Source organism: Marmota flaviventris, chromosome 2 (assembly GCF_047511675.1).
Source record: "Marmota flaviventris isolate mMarFla1 chromosome 2, mMarFla1.hap1, whole genome shotgun sequence".
NCBI lineage: Eukaryota > Metazoa > Chordata > Mammalia > Rodentia > Sciuridae > Marmota > Marmota flaviventris.
This window is the reverse complement of record NC_092499.1, coordinates 123,102,867-123,125,855: the sequence shown is the minus strand read 5'-3', so window position 1 is coordinate 123,125,855 and position 22,989 is coordinate 123,102,867.

The following is a 22,989-nucleotide window of genomic DNA, read 5'->3' as shown; positions in this document are numbered from 1 at the left end:
AAGGCCCTAAGCAACTTAGTGAGAGTCCCTGTCTCAAAATAGAATATATAAAATGCTGGGGAGGAGGCTGGGCTTGTAGCTCAGTGGCAGAGCGTTTGCCTCACACACATGAGGCCCTGAATTCAATCCTCAACACCACATAAAAATAAATAAATAAAATTAAAGGGCTAGGGATGTAGCTCAGTGGTTAAATGCCCCTGGGTGGTTCAATCCCTGATTTAAAAATAAAAAGATTAATCACCCAGTGTCTACAAAAATGCCAGTAGCAGACATCAACTTTTTTACTATTCCGAAAAGGTGCTAGGAAGTAGGGTAGTTATTTGGAAACAGTTTAACTTAAACTTTCACCCACCATATTTGTTCAGACTTTTTATTTTAGAACAGTTTAAGATTTACAGAATTATGCAAAGATACTTTTCAAATACCCCACACCCAGTTTTATCTATTAATATCTTACTGTAGTATGGTGCACTTGTCACAATTAATGTATCAGTATGAAACATTATTATATTCCATTATTATATTTGTTTTAAAATAAAGATTCTGAGTGAGGCTTTAGAGAAATTCAAATTTTCACACAAAAAAAAATAAATCAACCATTTTCAATTAATTTCACCTGAGGGATCTAGAGCTCAGTAGGGATTGTGGGTAGGATTTCGGCACAGACCTGGGACTTCAAAGCAGACATTCTCTTCTCTGTAAGTACCCAGCATGTCTGCTGCTCTCAACCCTAGACATTGATGATGGTCTCTTGTAAAAGAGACTGCAAAAGCTGATTCCCTCCCTTTCATCTGTTCCCCAATCTCTCGCAGAGTGTCAGCCATGTGTAAGGCTGTTCCAGGGCCAGGCACTGGGGACAGGCAAGGATGTCCGTGGCATCTAGTTCTTGGCATGACTCTTGTGAAACAGACAAAATGGCCCAGACCTTAGGGCCTTTTAAAGAGAGCATTGGACAAGGTGACATCTATCTGGGATGAATAAATTCCAAATGCATTTGAACCCCAAGGATCCAGAAGAGAGCCTGGGCTCAGTTACACTCTCAAGACACCCCAACTCATGGCAGGCCCTGCACTGACCTCTAGGGATCTGAGGTTCATGGGACATATCTTTGGCACCAAGGAACCACTCTTGGGGAAAACAAAAGTTTAAGAAAAAAAGTTAAAAGTCCAAGATTAAAAACAAAGTCATCACAATTATTAATATAGATAGGAAAGTCCTCAATAAACACCAGCAAACTAAACCTACCAAAGAATGAGAAGGATTATACATCATGGCCAAGAGGGATTTATCTCAGGAATAAGATTGGTTCAATACATGAAAATCAATTGATGTAATATGCTGAATTAAGAGAAAAAAAGGTTAAAATGCATGATTATTGTAACAGATATAAAGAAAACATTTGAAAAAAATTCAGTGCTTGGGAAGGGGAGAAGGGGAAATATAGATCGGTGGTGCCTGGTATGCATAAGGCCCTAGTTCCATTCCCAACACTGCAAAGAAAAAATTTTAAAAGTTCCTCAACAAATTTTTTAGAAAACCCCCTGACAAAGGGCATCTATGAGAAACCCACTGCTAACATCATACCCAATAGTAGGGGCTGAAAGCTTTCCCCCTTAAGTCAGGAATAAGACAAGGCTGACTGTTCTCACCACTTCTATGCAACAGTATACTGCAAGTTCCAGGCTGGCAAATTGGGCAATAAAAAGACAGAAAATGCATCCAAATTGGAAAAAGTAAAACTCTCTTTTTTTGCAGGTGATAGCTTGTATATAGAAAATCCTAAGGAAAACAAACACCCCCTACCACACACACACACACACACACACACACACACACACACTCTAGAACTGATAACAAAAGAAAAACTAAATTGGATCTCATTAAAACGGAAGACTTTGAGTGTCAACAGGCAATATGAAGAAAGTGAAAAGACAACCCATAGGAGAAAATGTTTGCAAATCACTTATCTGGTAAGGGTCTAACATCTAGAATATGTAAAAAAGTCCTCTATCTGCAAAATGACAAATGGGGCCTTGGCGGGTAGTTCAGTGGTAGAGTAGAGCACTTGCCTAGCATATGTGGGTTCCATCCTAAGGGGGAAAATAGAAGTCAAGATGGTCTTGCAGACACTTGGCACCTACATGCCTAGAGATAGAGGATGGACAACACCTCTTAAAAACCTTTCTCAGTCTTGTTTCTACATATCAACACCTTGACTATAGCAGCCAGTATCACAATTTACAACACCTGGCTGAGTGTAACCACACATACTGAAAATAGGTCACAATTACTCAGGAAAACCAAAGCTAACCAAGAGCTGGGCATGACGGTGCACACCTGTAACCCCAGAAACTGAGAAAGCTGAGGCAGGAGGATTGCAAGTTCAAGGCCAACCTTAGCAATTTAGCAAGACACTGTCTCAAAAAAATATATAAAAAGTGGTAGAAAACCCCTGAGTTCAATACTCAATACCAAAAAAATAAATAAAGCAGCCAACGAATCAAGAAACTAAAGACCAAGATGATCCTGCTCTAAAAGGACTGAATTTGAAAACTGGAACACTCAAAGGTGCTCTTCCCTCCTACTGGTCCTTAAAAGTAACTTTAGGGGCTGGGGTTGTGGCTCAGTGATAGGGCACTTGCCTAGCATGCGTGAGGCACTGGGTTCAGCACCACATAAAAAAATTAATAAAGTTATTGTGTCCATCTACAACCAAAAATATTTTTTTAAAAAAGTTACTTCAGATTTTTGGTTTTTTTTACATTTCAGTGAGTCCTTCTTTACAGAATCTTTTATAAGTATTTGAGCACATCATGGAATACCCTACCACTCCTTGCACCCCAGTTTCAGAAAAGGACAAGACATTTCAATGACAAAATAGACCATTCTGTCCTAGAGTGTTTTGTCAGGATTCCACCTGTGGTGAATTCAAGTTGGCTTCAGATTCTTTGCTGCTCCTCCCACCCACGAAGAAGTAAAGTTTGTTTCCTACCTTGACGCAACAAGCCCTGTGACTTCTTTGACCAATAAACAAATAGCACCTTCAAGCCCCAACCTTACTGCTTCCACTTTCTGTCTGGTGAAACCCTCCCTCCTGGAGTCCCGTGACACTGTGCAAGAAGCCCAACCACCTGAGGCCAGCATGTCACAGTATGAGAAGATGAGATGCTATGTTGGGGAAGAAGGGGCCAAGGAGCACTGAGGTACCCGACTTAGGAGTGCAGGCCGCATCCTGGAGGCTGACCTCCAGCTCCTGCTACAGTAACTGCTGCCAAACCCACCAAAGATGAGCTGTCCAACCACACCTGCCCTGACTTCACTATGGGGGCAAAACCAGATCTGGTTGTGAAATGAAATTACAAAAACATTAGGGTAAGAAACCAATGCCTGGGGCTGGGGATGTGGCTCAAGCGGTAGCGCGCTCGCCTGGCACGCGCGCGGCCCGGGTTCGATCCTCAGCACTACATACCAACAAAGATGTTGTGTCTGCCGAGTACTAAAAATAAATAAATAAATAAATATTAAAAAAAAAAAAGACCCCAAAAGATCTACTTTATTGTGATTGTTGTAGGTATTAATAATCACTCTGATACCACAGCAATTTAAAAAAAAAAAAAAAAGAAACCAATGCCTGGGCTGGGGATGTGGCTCAAGTGGTAGTGTGCTCGCCTAGCATGCGTGCGGCCCGGGTTCGATCCTCAGCACCACATACAAACAAAGATGTTGTGTCCGCCGAGAACTAAAAAATAAATATAATTCTCTCTCTAAGGAAAAAAAAAAAAAATTTTCTTAAAAAAAAAAAAAAAGAAACCAATGCCTGGGGAATATGCCCCTCCCCTCTCTCAGCCTTTCTCCAGGAAGCCTAATTAACCATGGATCCTACCTTTTGGATTACAAATAACTGCCCTAGGAGTCCGGCTACTCCTTGAAATGTAACAGATGCCTGTGAAAAGAGCCATTTCTTATCTGTTTCTGTGAGCATGCTTTATGTTAGAGACCCTGCACAAGGCCTTCAGCTGCATAGATTAGGAATTTTTTTTAAAAGAGAAAAAAAAAAAAACCCAATGATAACATGATGGCAAATAACCTATAAATATTGTGAGAAATTGTGGATCAGGCCTCAGAATTTGGAGTTTTTGTTTTTCTCTGGGCCTGCTGGCGTAAAACAAAGTTTGGAGTTCTCTTCTCCGAGTCTGCTGGCTGCTTCTCCACCATTATGTCTCCCGCAATATCACAACTTAGAAGTTATGGAAAGGTCTGTCAGTGCAGCAAAAGACAACCAGAATTCACACTTCATGAAGCTTTTGAAAAAAATCAAAAGAGAGCTGTGTAATCCCAGAAACTCAGGAGGCTGACACAGGAGGATCGAAAGTTCAAGGCCAGCCTCAGCAATTTAGCAAGGACCTAAGCAACTTAGCGAGACCATGTCTTAAAATAAAAATAAAATAAAAAGGGGTAGGGGATGTGACTCAGGGATTATGCATCCTTCAGTTCAATCCCCCAGTGCTCCCCCCACCCGAAAAAAAATCAAAGGATCAAGGGGCTGAGGATATAGCTCAGTGGTAGAACATTTGCCTAGCATGCCTGAGGCCCTAGGTTTGATCCCCAGTATTGGGAGAGGGCGGGCCGGGGGTGGGGGGGGCAATCAGAAGAATATTGCCATAATTGTTTTCAAAAATCAAATACTGCTTCTGCCTGGCGCTTTAGAATATCCTGCCTCGGCAAAACAAGACTTGATCACTTGCCAATTAGTAATACTTTCTCTACTGGGAAAAAATGAGATTTGATAGCTATAAAGAGGAGAGACTGCTGCCTCCCAGCTTGAGCAATTCCACCCTCAAGAAGTGATTCGTTTGAGCTACAGAGAGCGAGGAGGCAGGACGAGAGCAAAACTGTTTCTGGCTGGTGCTGGTAGCTCTGAGTGCGCCCCTCTCCTTCCAAAACAGAGACTAGAAGTAACAACCAATGAAGGAGGATGACAGAACAGCAAGCCACCAGGAAGGAAGCTTCTGGGCTCCCTCTAATGACCCCTACTGGCAGAACCTAGCAAAGAATCCTCACTAGAAGAAACCCAGCCATAGAGCAGTTCAGTACAACTGAAACCCAATAGCTTCACAACCAACCTAGTCCTCTCTTGAGGAGGTTCGCCTATGCACATTTTCCACACATATTCTAATAGCAACACTCCATGCTGTAGCCTAACAAAATGCAACTATCCTTCAAAGAAAGACACCCAGCCTGGACGCACAGTGGTGCTTGCCAGCAACTTGGGAGGCTGAGGCAGGAGGATCGCAAGTTGGAGGCCAGTCTCAGCAATCTAGTAAGGCTCTGACTCAAAATAAAAATGGACTTGGGGGCTGGGGATGTGGCTCAAGCGGTAGCGCGCTCGCCTGGCATGCGTGCGGCCCGGGTTCGATCCTCAGCACCACATACAAACAAAGATGTTGTGTCCGCCAAATACTAAAAAAAATAAATATTAAAAATTCTCTCTCTCTCTCCCTCTCTCTCACTGTCTCTCACTCTCTCTTTAAAAAAAAATGGACTTGGGATGTAGCTCAATATATCAAAAAAAAAAAAAAAAAGAGAGAGAGAGAGAAAAAAAGGAGGAAAGGAAGAAGAAAAAGACACTCATCCCCTCCAACAAAAGGAAATGACAAAGTGCCACTAGTCACCCTTCATTGTGCAGTGCCAACTAGTTCTCTAATTCAAATAAAGTTCCACCTGAATACTCTATAATCCACAAAAGAAAATACACTAAATTTCCACAATCCTCATTTCCATCATTGGTCACAAGGGCAGAGCTCATATTCCTTCTGTCTATTCCATGTTTCCTTCGCATTCTACGAGCGCTCAGCTGTTTTTGGTTTGGGTTTTGTTTTTTCACGGATAAAGTCACCTCAAAAATCATTCCTGAAAGAATGATTTCTCTTGGTCATTTTTAATTTCCATAGTTTTCTATTCAATGTTACCTAGGAACATGGAAGAACCAGGAGGTATCCCAGGTAATCCTCTGGGTTCCAGACAGTCCTCCCTGCCCAGACTGTGTGGACGTCCTTGGTAATCAGAGCCAATCATCCCAGTCAGTACAGTACTTCTTGGCCTACAATTCAGAGGAATAAATAGTCCAAAGTGGCTCTGGAACTTCCAATCCAATGTAAACATGTCCCCTGGAGGGGACATTTCTGCTTGAGAATCAAACCTCCTTACCAACGGAACCCAAGTTTGCAGGAATGGGAAACATTCTGCACCTGGTTTATGATGAAAGCTGACATTCCTACTCCTATTGATTCCCTATCGTGTGTATTCTATGAGAGAAGATCACCACGTGTGGACCGTTCAAAGTGTATGCCACATCCTCTAATTCAGAAACTTGTCTTTCAGATCTCCCTCCTGGTGTCACAACAGAGTCATCAGCAGCTCATCCCACCATTCACTCAGGCTGTTAAGGTATGTCAGAACCATGAACAAAGATGCCTGAGTCCACAGATGATGGTATTGGCAGAACTATTCCAGGCAGGGAAGGCAAATCCATATCCAGATATCCAGAATATGTTCACTCCAGGGAAGACAAACGTATGTTCCCTTTGTGTCAGAAGGGGTCCAATGCAATTAACCTGTGACTAGGTTGCTGGCTTGTAACCTCTGATAATGGTGCCCTTTCGGGGGTTGGTAAATTCAGCAACCAGTAATGGCAAGCAGCTGACATTCAGGTTACCTATTATTGCACAGCAAACCACTCCACAACTTAGGAGTTTTAAACAATGACTTTAACTTGACTCACAAATCTGCACTTTGGGTCAGAGTTGGAGGGGACAGCCCATCTCTGTTCCATTCAGCATGAGCAGGAAGGGCTCCAGGGCTGGGAGTTATGATCATGGGAAGGCTCACTCACCTGTATGGCAACGATGAGCCTGAGCTGGAGTTGTGCTTAGGACACCAAGTAACCTCACATATGACCTTAATATGACCTGGAATGACACATAGCCTTGTCTATTATGGATCCCCTCTGGTGAACTTACGTATGAAATACAAATATCTTCAACCTGAATCTAATGAGGTCCTTGTACTTAACTCTTTCCCAGAAATCCTTGCCTCAATCTTGCATATTGTATAATGAGATATGTTGACAGTTGGAAAGTCTGCATAGCTCAGTGAATTAATGCTTTCCAAATGACCAGTGTCCATTGTTACAAATTGTTACAAACCATGCATGAGCAAACTATTCAAAAGCTGAAGGATTTTAATACAACAATAAAAACCAGTGTGAAGGCTGGGGATATACTCAGTTGGTAGAGTCCTTGCCTCTCACATGCACAATGCCCTAGGTTCAATCCCCAGCACCACACACACACACGCACACACACACACACACACACACACACACAGAGACTGACACATACACACAAAACAATGTTATGTAGTTTCATAGTCCACCCTAAAAGTAACCATTAAGACTAACAGGGGGGCTGGGGATGTGGCTCAAGCGGTAGCGCGCTCGCCTGGCATGCGTGCGGCCCGGGTTCGATCCTCAGCACCACATACAAACAAAGATGTTGTGTCATACAAAGATGTTGTGTCTGCCGATAACTAAAAAAATAAATAAATATTTAAAAAAAAAAAAAAAAAAGACTAACAGGGGCTGGGGATGTGGCTCAAGTGGTAGCGTGCTCGCCTAGCATGTGTGAGGCACTGGGTTCGATTCTCAGCACCACATTTAAAAAAATGAAATAAAGATATTGTGTCCACCTAAAAAAATAATAAATACTTAAAAAAAATAAAGACTAACAGAATAGGGGCTGGGGTTGTGGCTCAGTGGCAGAGTGCTTGCCTAGCAAATGTGTGAGGCACTGGATTTGATACCTAGCACCACATAAAAAATAAAAAAATAAATATAATAAAGGTATGCTGTTTATCTACAGCTACAAAATTTTTTTTGGAAACTAAAAGAATACACTTTTAATTTTGTGGTTTCAAATATCCACTGTGATCTGAAATATCTACTAAAATACTCCCTTCTCTGTGTGGCACTAGATTTTCTTCATATACCTTCACTGGAAATGTGTTACAAGACATTGAATGCAGAAGTAGATATGAGAATGAGTTGTCTTCACAAAAAGTGAAGAAATGCCTTTTTTACCACTAAATTTTCTTTGTAGAAAAATCATTTTAACTGAAAACATGCCCATTTATGGTAAAACATACAATGCTTATTTTGAACTATCCTCACAGGCCTGGTATCTCACTGTCTGCTTTTCTTCTATATTTTTCCCCATTCAACCTTAGTTCATTTCTGTAAAATGCATCTTCACATTGTTTTCCCAATATCTCAGGCTCAGCACTGAGAACTGTGCTTTTTCCAGGTCTGCATAGTCTTTGACCATGCCTGAGATCATCTCCAGTCCCCTTCCTGCTCGGTCATCTCCTTCTGAACACTCCCTTCATCAGTATCCTCTCCATCTTCTACTCTTTGAAGTCGTTTAAGTGGGGTTTTTGAAGTTAATATCTAATGGAAAATTAACTCTGGAGATGTTAAAACCCTTGGCTGGGGATATAGACAAGTTGGTAGAGTGCTTGCCTTCACATGCACAAGGATCTGTTCAATCCCCAGCACAATAAATAAATAAATAATAAAATAAAACCCTGGGAATTCTGATAAAATATGGAAAAGTTTTATAATTTGATACATTGAACATGTTTAAGTACTGATTCCAGAAAGCAAAGCATGCTTTATATTTTTCAACTTTCTCAATTTCACTTCAAATATGGTAACTATCAACATATATAATCCACAGAAATAAAATAGGTTTTTGGAGTCCTCAAGTACTTTTAAATGTATGGAGGTGTTCTCAGAACAAAATAAGAATCATTTTACTCAAATACAGAAGCTCTGTGGATTCCTCAGTAAATACCTCATAACTATACCCTTAAATGTGGCCACTGAGACAAAGTCCACTATGTTGTTGTTCCTCCTTTCTTAGTGGTAATGTAAGATAGGAATATTACAACATTAACACCAGAAAATATCATCAAAGTGGCCCCTTAATTTTCATGAGTTTATGTCCCACAAATGGGCTCACAAGTAACCCCAGTCAAATCTAGCAGAACTGCACAGCTGAGCCCTGCAAATAATAATAATCATTATTGAATAATTGAGAGAATTATTTGTTTCGTGCTGGAGATTGAACCCACAGCCTTGCTCATGTTAAGGATAGAGTGTACCACTGAGCTATACTGCCAGCCCAAGCTTATTAATCTTTAAATGGTCACCCTAGATTCCAATACATGCTGACTGCCTTCTTCCTCGACTATGAAAGAACTTCTGTTTGTCATGATCACAGTATAATTTAATGTCATATACATTTTAAATTCAACAAGTTTTATAGGCATATACAGTCAACTTATCCACAAATTCATAATTTTCACTGAGTTTCATGTCTTCATGCATCTCCCACATTGTACATGAAATACTCTTTAGTATTCCCCACCCCCTTTGGGTTTGTTAGTAAATTTTCTGAGACATTTTTCTAGCTTTGCCTGAAAGTGTTTATTTCTTGAAGAATTTTTACTGAGTTTTTAAAAAGTTGTAGTTATTTCAACTTTTTAAACCTAATCATCTGTTCTCCCACCCTCCATTATCTGCATTGTCAATTTCAACTCTTTTGAATTGGGATGCTTTTAAAATTGTCTTTAGGTTTCAATAATTTAAGTGGTTTTGTCATGCTTGAGGGTCACAGAATATCTTTACACCTGTTTTTCATCAGTCCTGCAAAGGTGTCCGCAATCTCAAGGAGATGGTTCTGTTCTCTCCTGCTCCTCCTTCTATGGAAATTATCATATACATTATCAATTATCACTGCATTCTGTCCCTTATCCTTATTTCCCACTTTTTTGTTTCTGTCCCTAAAAGTGACTGTGTGTCCCGGGTCTTTCTTCCAACTCTTTTCTTTAGCTTTGTCTAATCTGTTAAACCTATAGAGTTCCTATTTTATGTATTTTATGTCCCTTTTTTAAACTTTGCAGCTTTAATTCTCAATCGCCATTCAAAATATATAGTAAGCATAGTTATTTTAATATACCTTCTAACACTAATATCTGAATATCTTTCCTTAAAGATTATTAAGGGCACTTAATAAATTGAATCTAATAACCTACATCCTGAGTCTGTTTCTCAAGTCGGTTTCACTTGATGCTTTTCCATGTTGTCTCACATATGTAGTTATTTGCTGGATGTTATATTTGCATGTTTGAGTAAATAACTCCAATTCATGCCCTTTAACCCAGGTGGGATTGTCAAATGCACCCCTGAGCCTTATCAGCCACCCTCATTGACCTTGGCAAATGCTTCCAAGAAAAAAGCAGAATTATACATTCATACTATACACTTACATCCCCATTATTCTGTTCTCCTTGGTACTGGCCCATCATGACTCCACCAAAGTCTACAAACTGACGTTTTATATTTCTGCATTATTTTCTAAGCATTCTCAGTGGACTACTAGTCTTAATAAATGTGCCATTTATTTATTTTTTTAATATTTTAAAGTTGTTGATGGACCTTTATTTATTTGTATGTGGTGCTGAGAATCGAACCCAGTGCCTCATGCAAGCCTGGCAAGCACGCTACCGCTGAGCCACAACCCCAGCCCTTCCATTTATTTTTATACTGGTTTTGTGTTCAAATTCCTCTTGTTTCTTTCTTTTCTTTCTCTGAATAAAGATACTTTCTATACAGTATTCCTATATTATCTAGATTGAAGGCAGGAAAAAGGGGTTTTCAGCTCTTTAGTCCCTTCCTTTTCTGTTTAAGTATGCACTCAAGATTAAATTACATTTTATCTTACATGTCTAGATAGTCTGCTTCAATTTATATAGTCTGCTCTACTGTCCCATGCAAAGTATCCAGCCCTTTGGAAACCAATTATGTATACTCTGGAAAAATACAGTATTTATTTCATAGTTATCTGTTCAACTGGATTTTCCACTAAACACATGCATGCAAATTTAGGGAAGAAAAACTAGCTGGAAGAGCATGGTCATGTGAAGACAGGAGATACTGTTTTTTAACCTAATCTGGTCTTTCATGTCCATGATTCAAACACTACCCAATGGAATCACTGGTTTTAAGAGAGCAGTATCATTGTTTTAATCTAAAAGGAACTAAAATGCATACTCCATGACAGACATGAAAGAGGCAGATGGGAAATACTGGATATGGAAAATGACAAACCCAAATAGTGTGGCCTGAGAAAAGGGAGTGAAAGAGAAAGGCATACATTGACAGCTATCGTCTCTCCCAAGATAAACCTTTGCAGAAGCTGGCTGCAGGTGGGGAGAAGGTGTTTCATCAAACCTATCAATCTCTCCCAAAGCAAATCCTCTCCAAATGCAGAACACAGACCCCCGACCCAAAAACTCAAATTCCTGAGCACTCAAACTGACACATTCATTATTGATAAAACAGACCCCAAATTCCTGAGTGCCCAAAGTGAAAGGCTCATTAACCTATATAATAAGCCTAGTCCCTTTCTTTATTCAGTGGCTCATTTTCTACCAGGAGAATGGGTCCATCAGAACCATGAGTCCATTTCGGAATAAAGGCTTTTGGCTGATTTGTGAAGTTTGTGTTTGGCCTGTTCTCTTTGTGCTAACAGTTTGGTTCCCCACAGGGAACAAGGATAAGGTGAAATTAACCCTTCCCCATCCACCCAAGCCCTTCCCTTTCCCCTTCCCCTGCAGTTATGTTAAAAGACCAATAGGACCTGGGAAGTGTCTGGCATCTCCAAGGATCTCTAAGGTTGGGTGAACCCACAGCCACAGTTCATGCAGCTATGGCTGAATCCCCAGACTGAATGCTCCCTTCACCTCCCTCCCCACCTTACAGAAAGAGACCCTCCCCTTCCCACATCCTTCCTTCTCTCCCCAATCTTCCTTTTCTTTACACACCCAGCAAACTTCACGGATCAGAGACCTACTTGCCATTTTGCTTCTGCATCCATCACCCACCTTCTCATTTCTTCAGAGAGCTAAGATCCCATTTGTTAATCGGAACCCTGTCCCTCATTTGTTTGTCTCATCTGGGTAGAGACTTCACCCTCAGGCTAATTGGGACCCTGTTCTCACCACTGGGATTGAGGGAAAGACGCTTCCCCCAGCCCTCGTGAGGGTCCTGGCTGAGTCCAGTCTGGGACTGGCACATTGGTGGCATAAAGAGTGCAGAGGCCACTTTGCCCTCCGTTGTCACCTTCATCGAACCTCTCCAAATATGGAAACTACCCAGTCAGTTCCCAGAGACACCTCCTTGGGGTGTCTAACAATTTAAAAACCCTCTAATTCCCATACTGGCCTCAAAATTAAATGTCTGTTTAGGCTCGGTACTCAAATTTGGCCACAGTACAAATTAGATAATCTGCATCAATGGCCCAAGTAAGAAACCTTTGATCAAGAAATTCTCCAAAGTTTAAAAAATTAATTATTGCACAATGGCAAGGTTGTTTGAGGTTCCAAGCTTTCTTTTTCCTTCACCCAATCACCAAATACACCAACAAGCCCTATTTCCACTTCCACTATGGGCAGCAGGGAACTGGAAGGTGTACTCTCCCCAGGGAAAAACACCCCTCCCCTCAGTACAGCCAGGTTCCCAAGTCCCCTAATACATCTGAGGAGCCCCGGGTTATAGGGATGATAAATGACTAAGCAGCAGGCAAATATTCCCCTTCTGAAGAGATTTTTAAAGAGCACAACTAGCTGATAAAAAGTCCTCCCTTAACCCTGACCAGCCCAACAGCTAGCGGCATGTCTCAGGAGCATAACGTGTGTAACACCCTGGGATGGGGGGGGGGCTGGGGTCATGGCTCAGAGGTAGAGCGCTCACTTACCATGTGTGAGACACTGGGTTCGATCCTCAGCACCAACCACATAAAAATAAAAAACATGAAAAAAAAAATAACAGCCTCATTCCTCAGAAGTAATGGGGGATAATGTTTCATAATTTTCTGTATCCAAACCTGGCCTGATTACCAACTGGCTGGGGGGAGGGGGGATATTTAAAAAGCCCTAGGCTTGCATTGGAATGCAAACAGCAAGCTCAATAGGGAGCCTGGGACTAAAGAAAAGTAAAGTTATCCATTTAACTTGACTTCAGGACATTCTCCCTCTGTCCCTCTCACTGCCTCTCTCATGCTGCTTTACAGTTATATTATTTTTGCTAGGACTCGCTTTAAAAAAAATTCTGTATTTTTTGAGCTCATGATTTTGATACTGCACACCTAATTAAAATTTCTGATCAGACCTATTTTATCCAACTATAAGATTTTTTACACTCTGCTTTGCTCAGAGGTCAATTTACAAGGGTTGACTCAATATAATAGGTTTTAAAAAGCTGTAAGGCCTTTGCTTGTTTGTTCTGTGTATTGTCTTATCTACATGTGTTTGTGTATCAAAATCAACATGTAGAGCACTCATAAACTAAAACTCAAAAATATGGATCCAAATACCTTTAATTCGTGTGATTTAAAAGTTCAATTTGGAGCTGGGATTGTGGCTCAGTGGCAGAGCACTCACCTAGCATGCGCGGGGACGTGGGTTCAATCCTCAGCACCACATAAAAATAGATGAGTGGAATAAAGGTATTCTGTCCAACTACAACTAATAAATAAATAAATAAATATTTTTTAAAAGTTCAATTTAAGGAGCTGGGGTTGTGGCTCAGTGGTAGAGCACTTGCCTAGCAAGTGTGAGGCACTGGGTTAGATTCTGAGCATCGCATATCGCATATAATAAATGAAATAAAGGTCGATAAATATCTAAGAAAAAAAATAAAAGTTCGATTTAAATTGGATAAACAAATGAAGATAATGATGTCTTTAAAATCACTAACCCAAGTTTTTTCCCCCAGATGTCTACACAATGAAGAGTGTTGTTTTCTATAAAATGTTTAAAGTGTAATTAATGTCCATTGCCTCTAGGATTTTCTTTCAACAGAAAAGAATGACTAAAAATGTTAACTAAACTTGGTTTTCATGGGTAACCCAGGTTAAAAATGGATAAATCAGATTTAACATCAATGGGATAAACATAAATGTGGTTCTTCAAATTGTTGCTTAATGGAAAGTTTAAGATTGCTTTGTTTCTGGTCTTCTCTAAAAAGCAAGATAATTAAGGGTTAAAATTCTTTCATGTATTTCTACATAGAAGGGGGGAAATTAAGAGGATGATAAAATACTGTTGTTTATTTGAACCCAAGAATCCAGTACTGACTCAGACTTTAGGCCCCCTCAAGGCCAACATTCCTGGACTTCTGACTCAAGGAATCATGCCAGCAATGAGGGAGAAGCGTCTGAGCCAGCTGCAGTGGCTCCCATCCTCCACTTGCCCTGCACCCTTCCCTGTACAAGCTACAGAAGAAATGTGTATGTGCACATTTTCTATTTTAAATCTTCTCGCCTGTCAACCCTGGTTTTGGTGATCCTTTCTTTTTGTACGTTTTTCGTGTCTGTTACTGGCAGGCCCCTTAGGATGTGGACCATATTACATTGATCTTACCAGTACGTTGTCTCTTAAAAATCTTGGCTGAATGGGGCACCTATAGATATGGGCCTATTTAAGAGAAAAATGTTTCACTGTCACAATCTGGTTCTTAAATGGTTTTCTAGATAATTATACATTGTTACAGTTAAAGTTGGTCTTCCAGGGGTAAAATATATGAAAGAAGTTCTGTATGTACACACAATTATTCAGTTATATGATAAGGAGTCTAAACAGTGATGCACTAAGGTACCCAAAGAAACTGCCTCTGGTATACAAGGACAGCAGGACACCAGAAGAAAGCAAATGGAACTAAGAGATAAAAAAGAAGTTATAGGTATAGAAATATATTTTACTACAGAAAATAGAAGGTAAAAGGAATGTTTTGAATGAGAAAGTATTTTGTCTAGTAAAGTAATATTCTTGTGATGAAGTGCAAGATAAGAGGACAAAACTAAGAATGTAAGCAGGTTGTAAATGTCTAAGTCACAGAGGTTTGCAGAAGATAAATCTCAAAAAGTTTGTGTTTGGATTAAGTTGGCTTTAATTAGCATAGTTATTTGAATTTTAATGAGCTGATATGAAGCAAATATATATGATATATAAATGCTGATATAAAGCATTGGTTTGATCTTATAATTTTTTTGTATTTGTGTTTGTTAGTTTTCCCATATAATAAAACCTAAGTCTTAAAGGAATTAGGGTTTATAGCTGTTTTAAAGTCTTAAATGATTACTTTGTAACTGGTTAAACAAACAACTGTTATTTAAGTTATAACAATATAGTTGACACCCAAAATATGTGTGACTAGGTATAATGTATGCATCTGAGAACTATATCGAAGTCTTGTCTAAGTGTTATGTAAAAGTTTTATAAAATGAAAGTTTATGTAAGTTTACCAGCAAGATGATCAATAAGTGCTCTCTTTTGTACATGGTCATAGAAAGGCCACGCTGTCACTTGAAGACCTGTCTTATACCTGTTTACTTTGACTAAGTCAATTTCTAATCATTAACATTGTTTCCTAAACGTATAAGAGATTTAAGGCTATCCTTTGATTTTTGTTAACCCAGACAGACCTGATTATTGTTACCATAAACTCTGGATTCTAAATTGTACTTTAGAAGTTAAACTTAGTTACAAGCAAAGCTTAAAAGAATACTTGGCCACTATATATGTTCTCCAAACTAAAATTATCTGTAGCAAAAGTCTCAAATTTATATAAAAATAATGAATTGGTTTGGTATTTATTCATGTCATTTAATGTATTACAGCTGGATAAAGTAACCTATTGTCAATAAGTTATTTATACAATTTTGTGTTACTGGAATTGGAATTTAAATGCATTTTTTTAAATATTTATTTTTTTAGTTATAGTTGGACACAATACCTTTATTTTATTGATTTTTATGTGGTATTGAGGATTGAACCCAGGGCCTCACACATGCTAGGCAAGTATTCTACTGCTGAGCCACAATCCCAGCCCCTTAAGTGCATTTTTGAAAGATAATAAGGAAAGTCTGATCTGTTTAAAAGTAATATTGTAGGGCTGGGGATGTGACTCAAGCGGTAGCGCACTAGCCCGGCATGCGCAGGGCTCTGGGTTCGATCCTCAGCACCACATAAAAATAAAGATGTTGTATCCACCAAAAACTTAAAAAAAAAAAAATATATATATATATATATATTAAAAAATTCTCTCTTAAAAAAAGTAATATTGTATAACATGAAAAACATTTTGCCACTTTTCCACACAAAAGGAAAGTTAAAACTCTCTCAGCCTTTCCTTTATTCATGTAGACTCAGGAAACAATATATACAAACTCTGTAAAATGACATTTAAGAGGCAAAAACTTCAGAACTATAACACCTTACTTGAGATAAACGAAAAGCCCCACCTTCACTTGAGATAAGGCTCTCCACCTCCCACCTTACTGCATGTTAGAATGGCTCCAAAATAAGCCAAACTTCAGCTCATTTAAAGTTGTGTTCAAAAGATTAATATTTGTTATAGATTACTATGATCTCAAACAGGATATGATGTTTTACAACTCAGCCAAAATTCAAGATAGCTATTGCACAAGCTATTGTTTTTACTCTTGTTAATTTCATTTTGTATTTTTCTTGTAAACCTTATAATTGTTGCCTATTAATGTTTTACAGAGGTACTGCTTCAAGAACATGACCTGGGTTAATTAGAGATAATAACCTACAGGAACAGATAGGATATAAGGCTAACTTCCAGGACAAATACAGACCCCAATTAAATAAAAGGGGTGAATGATCATATGGTTATAGACATTGAAATTATAGCCCAGAACTCTTTAAAAAAACTGGTGAGACTGGCTTGCTGGATGTTGACAATCAAGACTTAAAAGACTGAGGCTAAAACAAAAGGGCCAAGAAAACCAATATTTGGCTCTTACCTTGAGTCAGCCTGAACCCAGGGAATGAGAGAACTTCCCTAAAAGGCTTTGCAACTTTGGTTTATGGGCCACATAAACCTCTCAATCATGGAGACTAATGACACTACTAGAGAACTGAAAGCCAATCGGCGCACCTGCTACAAAGAGGAGGGTCAATGAAGAAGAGAGACATACCTGATGCTTCCAAGGGAAGCCACCTCATCAAGGAGACCCTAATCCATCCTACCTAGCAGATAGCACTAAAAGAGCTAAGAAGCTGCTCTCAAGTTCCCCAAGAGTGATCACTGTGGGAACTCAGCTGGCTTTTTTTTGGTGGGGGTGTTTACCAGGGATTGAACTCAGGGGCACTCCATCACTGAGCCACATCCCCAGCCCTATTTTGTATTTTATTAACAGACAGGGTCTCACTGAGTTGCTCAGTGCCTCACTGTTGCTGAGGCTGGCTTTGAACTCACAATTCTCCTGCCTCAGCCTCCTTAGTTGCTGGGATTATAGGGGTGTGCCACAGCACCTGGCTCAGCTGACTCTTAACAGCAGATAGGAACAAAGTAAATTTGACCAGCTTAGTCTTGAACACCTAGCAAAAAACAGTTATAACCAAAAATACAGCCATACCTGTGCACTTTAGAAGAAAAACAATAATTCTTTTAAATAGAACTTGCGTCAGTCTCACAGCCCTGATGCCCCCAAACTTCTGAGGTTTGTCCTTTGTGAGGCTCATATTTGCCCCTGCCTAACAAAATTAAACTGGCCTCTGTACCTTAATTACTTCTCAAACTGACATTTTACCCTACAACCAAAGCCTACCCATTCTAATAGCAACACACACCAGACGTAGGACAGCCCCCAAATTATTCCCATTCATGGGGCTAGAAACATCCACTGGGATTAACACAGGACAAAGCAGGATTAGGAACCTCTATATTCACTATAAAAACAGCACAGGTTATTGCAGATACCCAACAAGTTACTGATTTGGTACTGAATTTACAAAATCAACTGGACTCCCTGGCATCTGCTGTCCCACAAAACCAGTGAGGGAAGAATGCTTTTTCTATGTAAATCAATCAGGAATGGTAAGAGACAAGGATAAACAGCTCCAAGATCACCTGGAATATGGCAAACAGGCTTAACTCAGGAGCCTTTTCCAGTCTGGAATGGTGAGTCTTATATGGAAAATTAAAAACTGTTATCCACCTTAATTTTCCTTTTATAAAGAATTCTAACTCACAGCATGTGTATTCAAATACAATGATGCCTCACAAAATACATGTCATGTTACGTATGAAAGCTTTATGTTGCAGCACTTATTAATCAAACCATAGAGCAAAGTCAAGGACAAACTGTTATGATTCTCAAAAGACCAGTAGCTACCTGGCTCCCTGTAAAATTGAAAGAACCATGGCGGGAAACATCTTCAGTAGCATTCATGCAAGAGTTGCTAAGACACTTAAAGCACGGAGCTAAGGGGTTTATAGTTGTTAATAATTGGTATTGTTGGTTTTGCTGGCCTCATTGCCTCTGCCTCCGTGGCAGCAGTGGTCTTACACCAACAGGTCCAAACAACGCATCATCTTCAGAAATTCTGTAAGAATTATATTAAAACCTGGCAAACTCAAGTACATACTGATCAGGAAATTCTAAGTGAGGTGCAGCAACTAAAAGATTCTGTTATATGGCAAGAACAAGTACAAGATGTACGGTAGTGCATTTTATTACTCCTTTTTGTCTTACTACAGTTCAAAACAATGACACTGAGGTTCAATGGCAGAGTGTAAACAATCATCTAATGGGACTTGATCCTTTTCGTAATAGATTCTTTGGCTGTTAAAATTACAATCTTGGGGCTGGGGTTGTGACTCAGTGGTAGAGCACTTGCCTACCATGTTGTGAGGCACTGGGTTCAATTCTCAGCACTGCATATAAATAAATGAATAAAATAAGGGTCCATCAACAACTAAAAATAAACATTTCAAAAAAAAAAAAATATCATCTCAGGTCCTGGCCATGGTTAATGCCCAATCACTTTTAATAATGAATTTGGGACAGTTCAGCTGAAGTAATCTCCTCTCTCAAACCTACACATGTAGCTGGATTACTAGCCTTAACTATACTGTTAATTGAATTCCTGTTCTTATTTTGCATAATTTGTTGAGCAGGATGGCAATGACTAAACCACCAGGAAAATACAGTTCCAAGATTAATCATGCTTGCCATCCAAAGGAACAAAGTCCATGAACTCATGGGAAGAACACCCCAAATCTGATTAGGCCTTAATTAAGAATACTAAAGCACTTAGCTATATTACATGCCAAAATTATTTTCACAGCACTAACAATTTAGACTCTTTCACACTAGAATTATTCTAACACTAGTAGGCTTATTAATCTTCATCATATATGCTACAATTATTTCCCCTAACCTAACGGATCATTTAATCTCCCCATTATGTTTTTTCTTTTCCCCTATTTTTAGTTTTACAGTATTCTTAAAGTGGTCAGCTCAGTCACAACATCCCTCCTCCCATGGCTGTCAGATCTCCTAAAGCAGCGTAGAGAATTAACATCGCTCACAATGGCCTCAGGAACTTCACCCACACATCCCCCTCTGCATGCTCCCCATATCCACTTGACAGGAAGGTTCCTTCCACCACATCGCAACCTCCTAGAAGGAAGTTAGAGACTGCATTGCCCAATTCATTTCTTCCTTTCAGAGTCTGGAATATTTGATATGGAAAATGTCAACCTCCCCCCAATAGTGTGGCCTGTGAAAAGGGAGTGAAAGAGAAAGCCATATAAATCTTTTCCAGATGCTGGCCCCAGGTGGGGAGAAGGAACTTCATCAAACCTGTCAATCTCTCCCAAAGCAAATCTTCTCCAGATGCAGAACAGACCCCCAACCCAAAATTCAAATTCCTGAGCACTCAAACTAACACATGCATTATCTATAAACCAGACCCCAAATTCCTGAGTGCCCAAAGTGATGGGCTCATTAACCTACATAAGCCCCGTCCCTTTCTTTTGGCTCATTTTCCACCAGGAGAGTGGGCCCATCAGAACCATGAGTCCATTTTGGAATAAAGGCTTTTGGCTGATCTGTGAAGTTTTCATCTGGCCCAATCTCTGTGCTAATAGGAAAGAGCACAACTGATAACTGATAATGTTCAGTAACTCATCAGTAAATCAGTGTGTGTGTGTGTGTGTGTGTGTGTGTGTGTGTGTCTGGGAGGGGTTGGCATTTAAACTCAGCTCTACCTCTTAGCTGCATGTCCACAGGCAAGTTACTTAACTTTTGTAACCTTAATTCCTGTTTAAAACAAAAATTATAAAAGCTACTATCTACAAACCCTTCCTTCTAGACTACAGCGTGAAGATAGCAATCCAAGAGTCTTACATGTGGCTGAGGCTCAAATTGCAAACAGTAGCAAGTACAAACATTTTTCTAAAATTATCTAGTATTATCTAAGGTACTAATATTAATATTTATTTTTTATTACAAAAAAACATTTTTTTGTAAATGTTTCATTTACTATAATCATTTGACCACAGATTTTTTGTTGTTGTTGGGGTAGAAAGGTACTGGGATTTGAACTCAGGGGCACTCAACTACTGAGCCACATCCTCAGCCCTATTTTCTATTTTACTTAGAGCCAGGTCTCTGAGAGTTGCTTAGCATCTTACTGGCTTTGAATCCCAAACCACCGTGATTACAGGAGTATGCCACCATGCCCAACCACAGGATTATTCCCATCTACATAATTCCAGCTAATCTACTACCACCACTCAGTTTTGTGAATTTTTTTGGTGCATGTGTGGTGGTGGGGGACAGGGATTCATTCAACATAGGGGCACTTACCCTCATTCCCAGACCTTTTTTTTTTTTGGCGGGGGGCTAAATTGCTTAGGGCTTCACTGAGTTACTGAGGCTGGCTCTGAACCTGCAATCCTCCTGCCTCAGTCTCCCAAGTCACTGGGAGTACAGGTATGTGCTATCAGGACCAGCTTCCACACAAGATATTCTGAAGCCAAATTAAGAATTACTAATAAAACACAATAAAAGACATTTTACAACAATTACAATTATTTTCTTTTTTATTATCAGGCAAATATGTTAGTGCTCCATTCTAAAGCTATATTTAAATTGGGGTAGAGATACTTAACAAATTAAGAAAATTCTGATCTTGGGGCTTCATGAATAAAAAATATTAAAACTTCTTTTGGTTCTCAAAAGGGTAGTCCAGGGATCCTGTATCTGTAAGGCGAAAAACCATTTAAAATCATTTGGATTCTCCCATAATGTATGTACAGTTTTCCAGGTCAGATACTACCACTCAGATGGCTAAAGAAAGTCTGTAATCTTTTTTTATTAATTTCTTTCTTAGTTGTAGATGGACATAGTACATTTGTTTTATTTTTTATGTCGTGCTGATGATTGAACTTAGTGCCTTACAATTGCTAGCCCAGAGCTATACACTGCTGAGCTACAACCCTAGCACCTGTATTCTTATTTTTTTTTTTTTTTAATTTTTTGGTGGTGCTGGGGATTGAACCCAGGGGCTTATGCATGTGAGGCACGCCCTCTACCAACTGAGCTATATCCCCAGGCTCTTATCTTATGTTTTAAATGTTTTAATTTCTGAGGTGGTAAATGATAAATATATATATAATCCATATGAACCAAGAACTCTTTAGAAACCTCAGATTTTTTTTTTTTTTTTTTTTTTTTTTTACTTTTTGGTAATAGGGACTGAACACAGGAACACCTCCTGAGTCTCTGTAATTACAGGTGAGTGCCACCATGACCAGCAAATTGGTCTGTTAAATTAAGGCACACATTAACACAAATTAAAAATAAAGAGATATATGAAGATCATCATGGTTGAATCAAGATTAACATTAGCAACATTCTTTGCTCCCAAGCAAAAACATTCCCTAATTGTTAATCAGTACAGTTGTGATAAAAGGGAAAAGTTAAGAAGGCTGGAAAATAACTATGGCTAGGAATAACAAAAGCAAATTCCACTGCCCTCTTATTGTTTTTCTCTATTATCCTCCCTTCTCAAACCCCACTCCCTCGTATGCTACTACAGTTCTTGCCTTCTGAACTTATTATTCCAATACTTTGTAACAAGTATCATCTCAAACCTATATCCAAAACCACTTCAGATCTAATATCAAAGGGGAAAAATATCTGCCATTTTTAATATTATATATTGCTCTTTTTACTTCCAAATTAAACACCTTAAATGTAAACAAGTAGTGACAGCAAGCTGTCACATAGATAAAAATGTCTTTAATGCTCAAAACTGGTAACAATCTGTGAAAAATGAGACACTGTCATGTAAACGTCTAGCTTTTCTGAAGACAACAAATATCAATGCTGCTGCTATGGATTAGCTTGGGATGCCAAAGCTAAGCTTCTTATTCCATAAAGATCAAACCAGAAAATACCCACCTGGAAAAAAAAAAAATCACTACCTATCACAAGAAAGATATACAGTATACAAAATGTTCATTTCTTAAGGTTTTGCTCTCCAGGAAGGCAATGTCCTTCCCCCCCCTCCCCAAAAAAAGATTTTTGAAACAAATCCAGACAAGTACATTGCTTTTTGAAATTTAAAGAAAAAATTTATTGAAGATTTGAAAAACAATTCCTAAAAGATTTGACTTTTCCAGAAAACTGTAGCTACACAATGCATTGCGTCTATCATGTTAAAACGTGCATAAGACACAAATACAAAAACCATGAAACAAGCCACCATTCTTCAACAATTTGAGCAAAGATATAATGCCTAAGGAACAACATGGATGACTTGCGAAGGATGGGCTCTTTACTTTAAGCACCATTTAAAAAAAAAAAAAAAAAAGGAGCACAAATGGATGAGTGTGTTCAGTTATATACACTGAATTGAACCTTTGGCACTAGGAATCAGAGCATTTTGTCATATAGCATTAACACATATTATAAAAGTGCGTAGTGTCAAAGGAATAGAACCACCAGCATTCAAAAGCAGCTTTGTCAACTAGGCAAACACTCTACA